Raw genomic sequence first — 11,711 nt, forward strand, 5'->3', positions numbered from 1 at the left:
GAAAGCTAAATTTATTCTTTGGAAACGTCATGCAAGGAACTTCTTAAAACTTAAATCATTCCTTCATTTCCAGGAAAAATTTCTTGAAGTTCTGTGAGAAAATATACTTTCCTGTAACTTTGAAGTTCAAAGAGCCAAACAAAACAGTTCCTCATACAGAAAGCACTGATAACCAAATCTCGAAGAGCAATATTTTGCATCAAATTTATTTATTTAAATAATTTATTTAAAGTAGACTTGACTTCTCAAAGAAGTCACAGTACATAGGGAAAAGAAGAGAATAAAATGTATGCAAAATTTCCTGTGCGCCCCCCCTTTTTTTTTTCAAGAGGAGAAGAAGATATAGAGGAGTGGAATGATTCAATGATTCATGATATGTGTTTTAGAAGGAATGGACAGGTCTTGGTTATAAATTAGATGGGGGTTTGAAAAAGAGGGAAATGTTGAACATTTGTTTATAAAAACTGAATGGGTTATAGAACCCTTTCTTGGGACAGGAAAGACTCAGAGTGGTACATATGGAGGCAGGAGAATGTGTAGAATTTTAGTTTGAGGCACATTAGATTTAGATACTTCTGAGACATCTAAGTGGAGAAATGGAGATGTCAGATAGGCCATTGGTCGAAAAAGTTTTGCTCTCAGTAGAACGGACAAAGCTGGAGATGGAAGTTTTGGAAGTTGTTTATATAAAGGTGGTACTGGAAATATTAATCATCTAAAAGATCATAGTAGGGAGAGACCTCACTCAGCGCCTTGAAGCACATCAACATTTGGCAGTCAGGAGAGTAGGAGAAGCTGGCCAAAGACACCAAAAACTGGAGGCCAAGCTTCGAAGACGATCAAGCGCAACGTTGTGGACTGCTGGCGAGAGTTCAGGAAGGATGAGGCTAAAAGTGTGCTGGTTACATCTGTGGCATGGATGTTGTTGTTCTCCTTGGCAAAATTAATTTCAGTGTGATCCTAGGGGTGAAAATACTGTTAAGGTAACTGGAAAATAGATAGCAAGTAAGAATTTTGATGCAGGGGTTGGAGCCAAGATTTTTAAGCAGTTTGGCTATAACAGGGAGCAGAGCAAAGAAGCAGAAATGGAAAGAGAATGAATGATATTTTTTAAAGATATGAGACTACGAGAATGCATTGGTGTGTTACTAAGAAACAGTCGGTCTAATCGGAGCAGGTGAAGATGCGGGAAAGTGGGGATCATTGAAGGATAAGGTCTGATAAGATGAAAAGGGCAGGAATCTAAAGCTCATGTTCGAAAGTAGAAGAAACATTTTCTCTGATGTAATAGGAGGAAAAAAGGAGTTGACAGAGCTGCAGAACATTTGTAGACCATTTTGCTAATCTTTTTGAGATAAAATAAACTTTTCTTTTAGGATGGAAAAGAATCACTTATAGAATTTTTCTAGATGTTCTAGTAGCCAAATATTGCATCTAACCTTGGAGCTCCCTCTTAAGTGCTCAGCTTGTCACCATTCATAATTCCCGTTTTAACACTTACATTCTCCTCAGAAATTTTGCCAGCAGATTTATATGGCTTCCGGAAGTTAAAACCTCTCAACCTCTGTGCTTCCTTAAAAGTTCAGCAATTGACCCATTAACACAGCTACTTGCCTTGACCTTCCACAACGGGTTAAGGAAAGGTCGTTCTTACTTCTCTCTAAGCTTACTGGACATGGAAAATAACATTTCTCTTTATTTTATCTAAATTTTCTGCTAACATTTAATTTCCTTTGGATCTGGGATAAAGAAATAGACATTAACTCTAATATCTCTGAAATGATAAGGTACTCCAGAAATCATTAAGCCTAGAAAATATTCATTATAATTTCTAAGGCAAGAACAGTAGACATTAAAAAAAATAGGTCAGTGTTACTACTTCTGAGCAGTTTGCAAATTCTGACATTACTTTAATGGTAAACATTAGGTATTATTAAATACGCAATTATTTAAGGATGGTTTTTTTTTAACCATTGGAAAGATGTGGCAGGTTCTTCATACCGCATAGAACACAACAGATAGTGATGGCTGATTCTAGGGAAAGACTGAGGCAGACTGGAATTGAAAGGACACTTTGTTTCATTATTTGCTCTTCTTGACCCAATTTTTTACTTTTTCTTTCTTTTTTTTTTTTCTATAAAGAGTGTGTATGCAGTAAAAACTAGATCTCTCAAATCTTATGCTAGGTCTTCTTTTATGCCTGCCTAATAATCATAGTATAAAAAGGGAAAATTTTAAGGTCAAGTATTTTAAAGAGCGACTAAAATTTTAATCAAATGCAACAAATTTTAACTTGCTATACTTAACTCTGAAGTAATGGGGGAGATTGCAGGATCCAGATACCATCTGAAACTTGAATGGGAAAAAAAAAAAGCCCAAACCCACACACATAGTTCTCTTGATTCTCCTTGTTATTCTTAAATCAATTCACAGTGAGTTGAATTCCTTGCTTGGTTCCTTGGCAACAGAAAAACTTATCCTCTTCCCTATCCAAGGCTAGTTTGTTGCTGTGCCCTGGAGCTAATTTTTTCCTGCCATCTCAGTGAGCGTGGGTGGCAGATCATATTTTCCAAATATGGCCATACACATATATCTCAAATTATTATACTCTTCTTTCAATATGATAGTGACACTTTTCCATTAAAGAACGGGGTATATGTTTCCTCTTCCCGAATCTAGCTGGTTCTGTGAATACAGTAGAAGTGACATTGTGTGACTTCTGGGGCTCGGTTAGAAAAGACAAGACACCTTTCACCTGTTTTTTTTTTTTTTTCTCTTAAAAAGGCTGCTCTTCAATTCAAATGCTATGAGGATGTCCAAACTAGCCCACGTACGTGTGGAGAACTGGTGCCCCCAGACAAAAGCCAGTATCAACTGCCAGACATGTGAGTAAGTGAGTGAGCCTTCAGTTGGTTTCCTCCCCTAGCCTTTGAGCCATTTCAGCTGACCCTACATGGAGTAGCAATGACCTGACCCTGCCAAGCCCAGGCCAAATTGCAGATCTGTGAATAAAATAAACGTTATCATTTATTAAGCTGCTAGATTTTGGGAAAGTTAGTAATGATAATGAACACCTTGCTACAAAAATTTCCCTTCTGTTTTTGATATGTTTAGTTATTAACTCTCTTTCTTCACCTATGAATTTATTTGTGTCTTATTTGGAAAAAACGAACAAACAAAAAAAACAATCCCTCCTTTACTCTACATCCTCATTCCAGATCTAGCTCTAGAAATCTTTTGAGTATTTTTGCTGGAACCTGGCCAGTTGGGGGGGAAAAAAATCAATTCGCCAAAAGTCAATTTGCTGGAAATAAAATGCATGAATGTCTGATCTGCCAAATATTCCATTGGCCACAAAGTTGTTGCATCAGTTGAATGGAATAGATTGTAGGTCTCAGGAACGCTGTGAGGTGTCATGGTCCTCAGACTTTGACCTACCCTGCCCTCTGTCCCTCACTCTTTCTTTCCTTCGCTGATTCCAGACTTGTTTTTGATTCTCTGTTTTTCCCATTTATTCTCCCTCATGTCCTCTCTCCATAATCTCCTGTCTCTGCTCCTTAATTTCTCCTGTGGTTCACTCTGGCCGGCCCTGCCCCATTCCCTCCCTTCAGTGAACTTTTTCTCTGGGATCAGCAGCCTGGTCTGTGCTGCGTGCCCACTCTCCTTCTCTCTTTTCCTGGCCGAGGCCTATTCTCTCCATCCCACCTCCTGATTTGTTTATTTCACAGCATCAGATGCAAACTGCACATTCTTTAAAATGCTGTTATGACGTCAAAATAAAAACAAGCCAATTAGCAATTCACAAACCTCTGTAACCTTTGTAAGAAACACGATTTCAGCAAATTTGTAGAATCAGAGCACTTAACATATCGATCATTTGGTACACCACTTATCCAGTGAAAGGACATAATACTTCGGATCCTCATCAGATCATGTTTGTTCCTTGCTCAACAGACATTTCTGTTACTCAAAGGGCAAACTCTACACTCTCTACAGGGCACGTCTAGCCCCATCTAACCATTGTGTGTTGTTTCAACACCTTTTCCTACCATCCTCCCTCGAATCTTTTGAAGCTCCAGGAACATCGAACTGATGAGTCTCTGTGACACCTCGCGGCCGTCTCTGTGCCCTTGCGCATGCCCTTTCTTCTGTTTGCAGTACTGGCTCTGCTTTTGGCCACTTGGCAAATGTCTTCCGAAGTTTCCGTTTTCTGCCTCTCCCAGGCCGCCTTGCGCATTTAGCTGGGCTGTCATTCATTACTGCCGCTGCCTCTGCACAAACCTCTATCTCCAGGAGGATGAATTTCTCCACTGGATCGTTAGACCTTTGAGGGCAGGAATCATAACATTTATCGCTGCATATTCACGACCTAGCCTAGATATTGGCACATAGTAGGCTCTCAAATCTTTCTTAAAAGAGTGCCATTTATCTAGAAAATATTACTCCAACCATCTGCGTTTAAAGATAATTCCTTTACAGAACCAATTTAAAATTACTCCCTCAGGCTATATGTTAAAGAGACATATAAAGAACATGCCTGCATTTTGTTTAAAGACTTCTACTAAAACCACAGTTGACTTTGTGGTTTAAAGCCTCTTGTAAAAATATCCATATTACTAATTTCTTTTAGTTTTAATGGAAGGTAAAAGCTTGTATGTACTGGCCCAAGGCATGCTTCTTTTTATTAGATATTTTATCAGACAACAAGAGGTGTGCCCCCTGCTCTCCCTGCCCCACTATTTTTGCCTTTCCTTGTAGGAAGCTCAAAGCTGTTAATTTTTGTGTGTGTGCTTATTGCCATACTTGAATTCAAATCTTGGCTCTGTTTCTTCTTAGCTGTGTGCCATTTCTGGGCCTTACTTTCCTCATTTGTAAATTTGGATTATCATAGCTGGTCAGCAGACTCACAAAATTTTTGTGAGAATCAAATGAAACTTTGCAGGGAGAAATATTTTAAGAAGTGCTATTCAAATATGTTATCATTCCTGTTGTTCCTCCCAAAGAACTGATATCTTAAAAAAATATGACTTGAACAATTTAATGTTTTCAATTTTTTCCCTTGCAGCTGGGAAACACTGGGAGGATTCAAATATAGTAACAATACTCACTCCCGTTTCCTACACTGTAGGTTAACTTATCCTATTTATATTTCTACAACATATTGGAAACATACCTTTAATTGTAAGCAACCTCATATCCTTTTATGGAAGCAGATGGGGGTATGTTAATCAAGTAAAACTTCAATAAGAAGGAGCCGATTTGCTCCCAAAAGATAATTTCATAAGAAACTATAGAGATTTGTTAACTTTTTCTATAAACAGTAATAACGTATTGAATACTTATAGTGGGCCCAATTTTTTGTAAAGTGTTTAAATGCATGATCTTTTTAAATGCTTACAACAAACCTGTGAGATAGAAACCAATTAGGTACATTTTTTGAGGAGAAAGAACTGGGGTTTAAGAAGGTTGAAAAACTCACATGACTAGTTGGTGGCTGAGTTGAGATCCTAACCCAAGAAGCCTGACTGCTGAGTCCATGTGATTAACCTGTTTTTTATCCCATAAGACATTCAGGTAAATTTCAGACATTTAATACATTAGAATTAGGAGAAATGCAATGAAACTGAAGAAAAAAATTAATCATTTTTTTCCAGGATTTTTTTCTAGATATTCTCTCTAAAATGATCTATTCTATGCTTATCTCATTACTCTTACATCTTTCCTGAAAAGTAATTTACCATCAATTTTCACTCTTCAAGACTGCCGCTTCTTCTACTATGTCCAGTTTGAGTATTTCTTAGCCTAATGTGCATAATTATATTAATTTTCATTATTGTGTTTCAAAATTGACAATTATTTTTCAAAATTAAAAATAACAAAAAATAGTTATTATTTCATTTCCTTAATATTTTTAAGTTAATTGTGTTCTTTAATACCGTGTGATATTCTTGAACTAGAAATTGAAAGCAGCCCTTTGGATGTAATCTTGCCTTTAGATAAGCGTTCTATCTCTAGTCACCCCACATTGCTAAATCAACCAGACTTAAGTTGCTCACAGGGTTTTTCTTTTTCTTTCCTTTTTTTCTTTGACTGAAATTCATTCAGCTTTTTGAGCAAAGAACTTATAAGATGATACAGTTGTTCTTTCTTTATTGTAAAAGTTTAATTTCTGAAAATAAGTCAAGTCATATCACCAAAAGCTTTTCATTTTACAGGGTTCTTAAGTTTATAGATTCACAATAAGATTTCTGAAAAAGTCATCTTCCTCAGATCATTAAAATATCATTTAATTTATAAACAGCTAAATAATTTACATATTAATAGTGTGGGACACCTGACCTAAAGTTGCCAGTTAAGAAATGTGTCAAAAGACAATAATTAATCTTTTAAAATAACTTGTATAAATTGTTTTATGGGAAAAATCTTTTGTATATATAGCAGTAATAGAAAATGGAATATGACCTGAATCTCTAACTAAATCTCTAATTAGATGTGGGTATATCCAGTTAAATGTTCCATCACTCTTCAAAGAAGTTCCTCTCGTATGCGGAATATGTCATTGTTCATAAAGCGATCCTGGACTTAACCTCACCTATTACCTTTTCTTAGTCTTCCGTTCTTCACTTCACATTCACATATTTTACAGCACGTAGCGATGTGTCTGGCACTTAGTAAATACTTGATAAACTCTTGCTATTTATGTCCTTATCATTTCATTGCACACCTCAAATCTAAGCCGTTATCATTTCATGTCCACTCTAACCTATTGTGTTTCCCTTGCTACGATCTCTTCCCTATTCATCCTATAGGCCAGTACGAGAATAATGGTTTTAAAGATATGACTTTACACATAATATCCCTCTAAAAAAGGCTTTCGAGGGCTCAGGCTAACCCTCTAAACTCTCTAATTTCTCTTTCAATTCAGCTCTTACTATTTCTCTAACTTTCTTTCCTACTATTCCCCTACAGGGATCCTCTGCTGAAAACTTACTGGTCCGATCATCATTTCCCAAATCCAGCCTGAACAACTGTGCAGCGTCTTTCCCTCTGTCTCCAGCTATCTCACCGCTTTCTTTCCTTCAGTCTCCAATATCACATTTCTTCAGCAATTATTGACACTCCGGTAAGTATTCACTTACTTCATACTGTACCTTGGCTTTCTTCATATACGCCCTGATGTCCCATAGAGATGAGTCTCCTGAAGGCACCTATAACGTTGCCTTCTACTTAATAAGTCAATAATGAGAGTTTGTGAGTAACAATGATTTTTCTCTTCTCCTCACTAGAGTTAGAAATATCTCGATTTACAGGGCAGTTAAGTATCAATCAGCTTCTTGCTTTGATTTGCTTTCCCATTGGGCTTATGCATAAGTTCTCTGGCTTTATCACCGTGGACCGGTCAGAGCCTCCTGAGGTCTCCGCTTCTCTCTCAGAGCACAATAGCCCCAGCCTGGATGCTGCTCCCCAATGTCATCTCTTCTTCCTTATTTTTTGACCTGAAGTGAACTTAAAGTTAAGCAGGCTACTAGCTACAGCTCATTTCTGTCTCTATAAAACAGTCTGTCAAGAACTGCTTTTCATCCACCTACCTTTGCTGTCTTTGTTAAGGATCCTTACTCTCCTCTTAGCTCCTTGCTTAAGTTTCACTAAGCAATTAAAAAAAGGTTTTTCCTTTTTCCTTTTTGACCCACCTCTGATAGCAGCTCTTAAAAGAGCAAAAGAAAACAACAACGACAACAACAAAAAAGCAAAATTTATTTGGGGGCACTTTTGAACAATTTCATTCGCAATTTTCAAGAAAATGTAGCTGAATATAAAACACTGTAAAATTTATATTTATAATAATCATTTTCCCTCTCCCCATCTGTTTGGTGAAATCAGATGCTTTGTTAATTATACTGTTAGTTTACTAGGAGAAACATTTGGCTTTATTAAAAGAAACAAAATATAACTACAGTGGAAGAGAAAAACTGCTTTAGTATACTCATGGGCTTTTATTGCTTCAGTGAGCAGGTGAGGAAGAAGCAATTCTTTATTTCCAAATTATAAAGTACGAACAAATTTGAAGCTGTGAAAATATTGAACTTTTGCTAGAAAAAAAAAAATAAATGATTTGAAGCGCTGGTGATCACACAGAGAATCCAGACAATTTGACAGCTATGAATTTATCTCACTTGTGAGTGAATAACCTTTGTAACTCACTTGGGACTTAAATATTCCAAACACATTTCCCTGGAAACACTTCAAAAGGCATAGTTCATTTCTGTCTTTACCAAACAGCTCCGTTGGTTACCTTTGGTTTGCTGGCTTTGTGGTTTGAGTATAAACTTGAAAGTTTGAAAATTAACATAGTTAAAGCTTGCCAGTGGGTTTTACTCCTGTAAGAATGAAACAAGATTAACTCTTTGACTATTTTATGCTGTAAACAGCTTCTTTACCTCTGTAGTAAGGGAACTTCACTGATAGTATTTACAAATTTTCAGCTGTGTCTCTGAGCTAAAGTTCAGGATATATGTATATAAAGAGGAAATATGCTCACCAAAGTGCATGTAACGGACTAGAAGTGCGTCTGATTTAGTTGAGCTCCACGTAGTTCTTAGAGAGTTGTTGAAAATGAACAATTTTTTTTTCATTTTTCGTGTTTCTGTTTATTATTTATTTATTTGAAGGAATTATTTAAATTTCCCCTCCTTCCTGTCTACCTCCCTCCTCCCTCTCCTCTCTGGTAACCACTAGTCCATTGTCCATGTCCATGAGTCTCTGTTAAAACAAACTATTTTTAAAAGATAAAATCCAGGATTTCAGGTCAAGTGTAATAATAGTTTTAGAGAGTTTCATGCATGTATGTTTTCAGGATCACAAAGTACAAGTGCACTTTTAGCTCTGTGCTAAGTTCTGAACATTGCGAGTCAAGTAGTCCCGCTTCTCGGTGTTTAGAAATGATTCATTTTTTTCCTCGCCTCACTCCACGTATCAGGCACTCTCTGAATATTGTTGATGGAGTAACATTCCTGGTGACTGATATATCAAACCTGTCCTAACTCTTAAATGGTAATACTTTAATATATTGCATAAAAATGTACAATTAAGACATTAGTATTTATTTTAAAAATATGCTCATTTAGGAGTAGTCTTGAAAATTTTTTCATGTTTAAGACTGCAGACTTCACTACTTCATTCCATGGGTAGATTTCATGGAGAAGGAGGGACACTAGGTTACACAAGAAAAGCGATTTGTCCATTTCAGGTTTGAAGATCTTTACAGTAATAGATCTAGAGAGATAATAGTCAAAATATATTTTTAAACTTTAACTTTAAGCTTTAACTTTTAGAGGCTGAAATTAAACCTGCTTTTACTTTTTTAATCCTCATTAAAAGTAGCTATTCCTTTTAGTAACTTTTGTTTTGTCTCTTATTGTAAAATAATTATGCCCTTGTGTCTTTAACAAAAGGTAAAGAAAATATCTCAGGATTTGCATGGCTTTTCCTCATCTTTTCAGCTCATTTTTAGAGGGCCATCACTGGAAATCCGACAATTTCTTGGACCATTTCTACCAGGTTTTCTTCTTCCTGCCAAGGGTCTCTGTCTTCTGTCACACATGCTCATTGGCGAGAGGATTTCAACCATCATCTCTGCTTAACCTACTAACTCAACATGTCCAACCCCTGTGCTAGCTTCACTCCTATAATCCCAGTGGTGTGTTAGGTGCATAAACATGTTAAAAGTGTGCTCCCTATCTCCCTGCTATCTACTCCTAAAATCAGCTTTCCCTCCTGGCTGTCCTATTTCAGTTTACAATACAGTGAAGTAGTGGAATGGTTTTCTTTGCCAGGGATAATTTTGTTGCAAAAGACAGACATCATTTTAATTAGCTTAAGTAAAAGGAGACATTTGAGGAAAGATACATAGTACCTAACCGAACCACAGAGAGGAAGTTCTGCTGGGTCTCACTAGCTCAGTAAGCCAGATGAAGGCAAATCTTTTCTCTCCCCTCTGCTTTTAACATGTCTTATCATTGCTTTTTTCTTCTTATCTGCCAATTTCTCATTCTCCTCCTTCTTCCTCTCTCTCTGTCTCTGTCTGTCTCTCTGTCTCTGTCTCTCTCTGTCTCTCTCTCTCTGTCTCTCTCTCAGCTGTTTGCTTTATTATATTTGCACATGGCTTCTTCATAGCTTCCCCACAATGTCTCTCTCAGCTCTGAATTTATATCACCTTAACATTCTAGCACCTACAGCTGTCACTCTTCCCAGATGTCATTTCCAAATTTCTGGGTTTGGGTGGCCAGAATGGCCAGAATGGCCCCATGCATTCTTCAGTGTCCAGCCCAATTCAATCCAAGTTTGGTCAAAAGAGGGATGGATGACACAGTATAAGCATGAGGAACTGTAAAGAGTCATGCTACACAGCTGCGAAGGGCCATTTTGAGCAGGGGAACATGAGCTGAAGAGCACCCTTCAAGTGTCTTTCTACTAAGTAGTTAAAGAACTTTTTGTATAATCCTCCAAAGGGATAATGTTTCCTACAAGAGGGTCCATTTCTTTGTTTTCAACACGGACATATTTTGCAAATTAATTGTAGTGTGTGGCTCAAATGTAAGATGACTCTGTCTTAGTCATCCAGGTTTTAAAATTTGATGTCATGGATATTCTTCTTTGTCTTCCTGATCTTACCAGTCAGTAATTTTGCCAAAGTTTTCTTCAGAATGTGTCTTATTCCTTTTCTCTCCCCAGTTCTCCTGCTACTGGTGCCACCATTCTTTCTGCGCTTTATCATCCTTTCTTATTTCTCCCATTATAGAAGCTTTTTAATTTTAATTATTCACTGTACTTCCACTCTCTCTTCTTGCCAATTCATCATTCATATAGCTGACAAATTGGTCATAAAACACTCTTTCAATCTTGTCATTCCCCCAGTCAGAGATTTCAGCGACTCCCCACAGCCCACCAGACGAAGTCCAAATGGCCTATTCTGACAATGGAGGACCTTGACCGTTGAGCTGCAACCTTTGAGACAGCTTTAACTAGTCTCTTCATTGGCACGGTACTCCTGCTAAACTCTGCCCTAGGCTGCTTTGAACTTTTCAGATTCTACGCTTTTTCTTAAACCAATCCTGCTGGCCTGGAACACACTCTTTTCTCTCTGTCTCTCTCGGTTCCATCCATCATTCAAGTCATACTGCAAATCCCTTCTTCTTTGTGAAGACTTCCAAATTCAGTCCAGCCCCAGTGATCTTTTATTCCTCTGAATCACTCTAGAGTTTTTTTCTCCCTGCCTCATTTGTTTAATTAGTTTTCTACTTCTCAGAACATAGTTCTGTTATTTCATGCAATTTAAAAACTTTTCAATGGTTTTGTTTCTTCAGTTTGATTTTATACTTCATGGGGAAGAGACCACATTTTATTTTTACTATCCCTCCTTATGACAACAATTTCCGTGGTAATAATAGTCAGAAATAATGACTGTTAGGACAAAAATCTCTCAGGGCACTTTGCTACAATGCTGAATGCATCAACCTGCTAAAACTTTGCTGATTTTCTATTTTAATTAGTTTGTCCCATTACAAATAAGGTAAATTGGTGACGATGTTAATTTATAGAATTTTAAAATAGCAATATTTGTTTTATATTCACATTGAAGTTATACAGTTTTGGGATTGCAGTGTTAAAGGCAGAGCAGGACGCTGTTGACTAACCCTAGCATCTTATTCTCC

This window comes from Pteropus vampyrus, unplaced genomic scaffold, assembly GCF_000151845.1.
Source record: "Pteropus vampyrus isolate Shadow unplaced genomic scaffold, Pvam_2.0 Scaffold155, whole genome shotgun sequence".
In the NCBI taxonomy this organism is placed as follows: domain Eukaryota; kingdom Metazoa; phylum Chordata; class Mammalia; order Chiroptera; family Pteropodidae; genus Pteropus; species Pteropus vampyrus.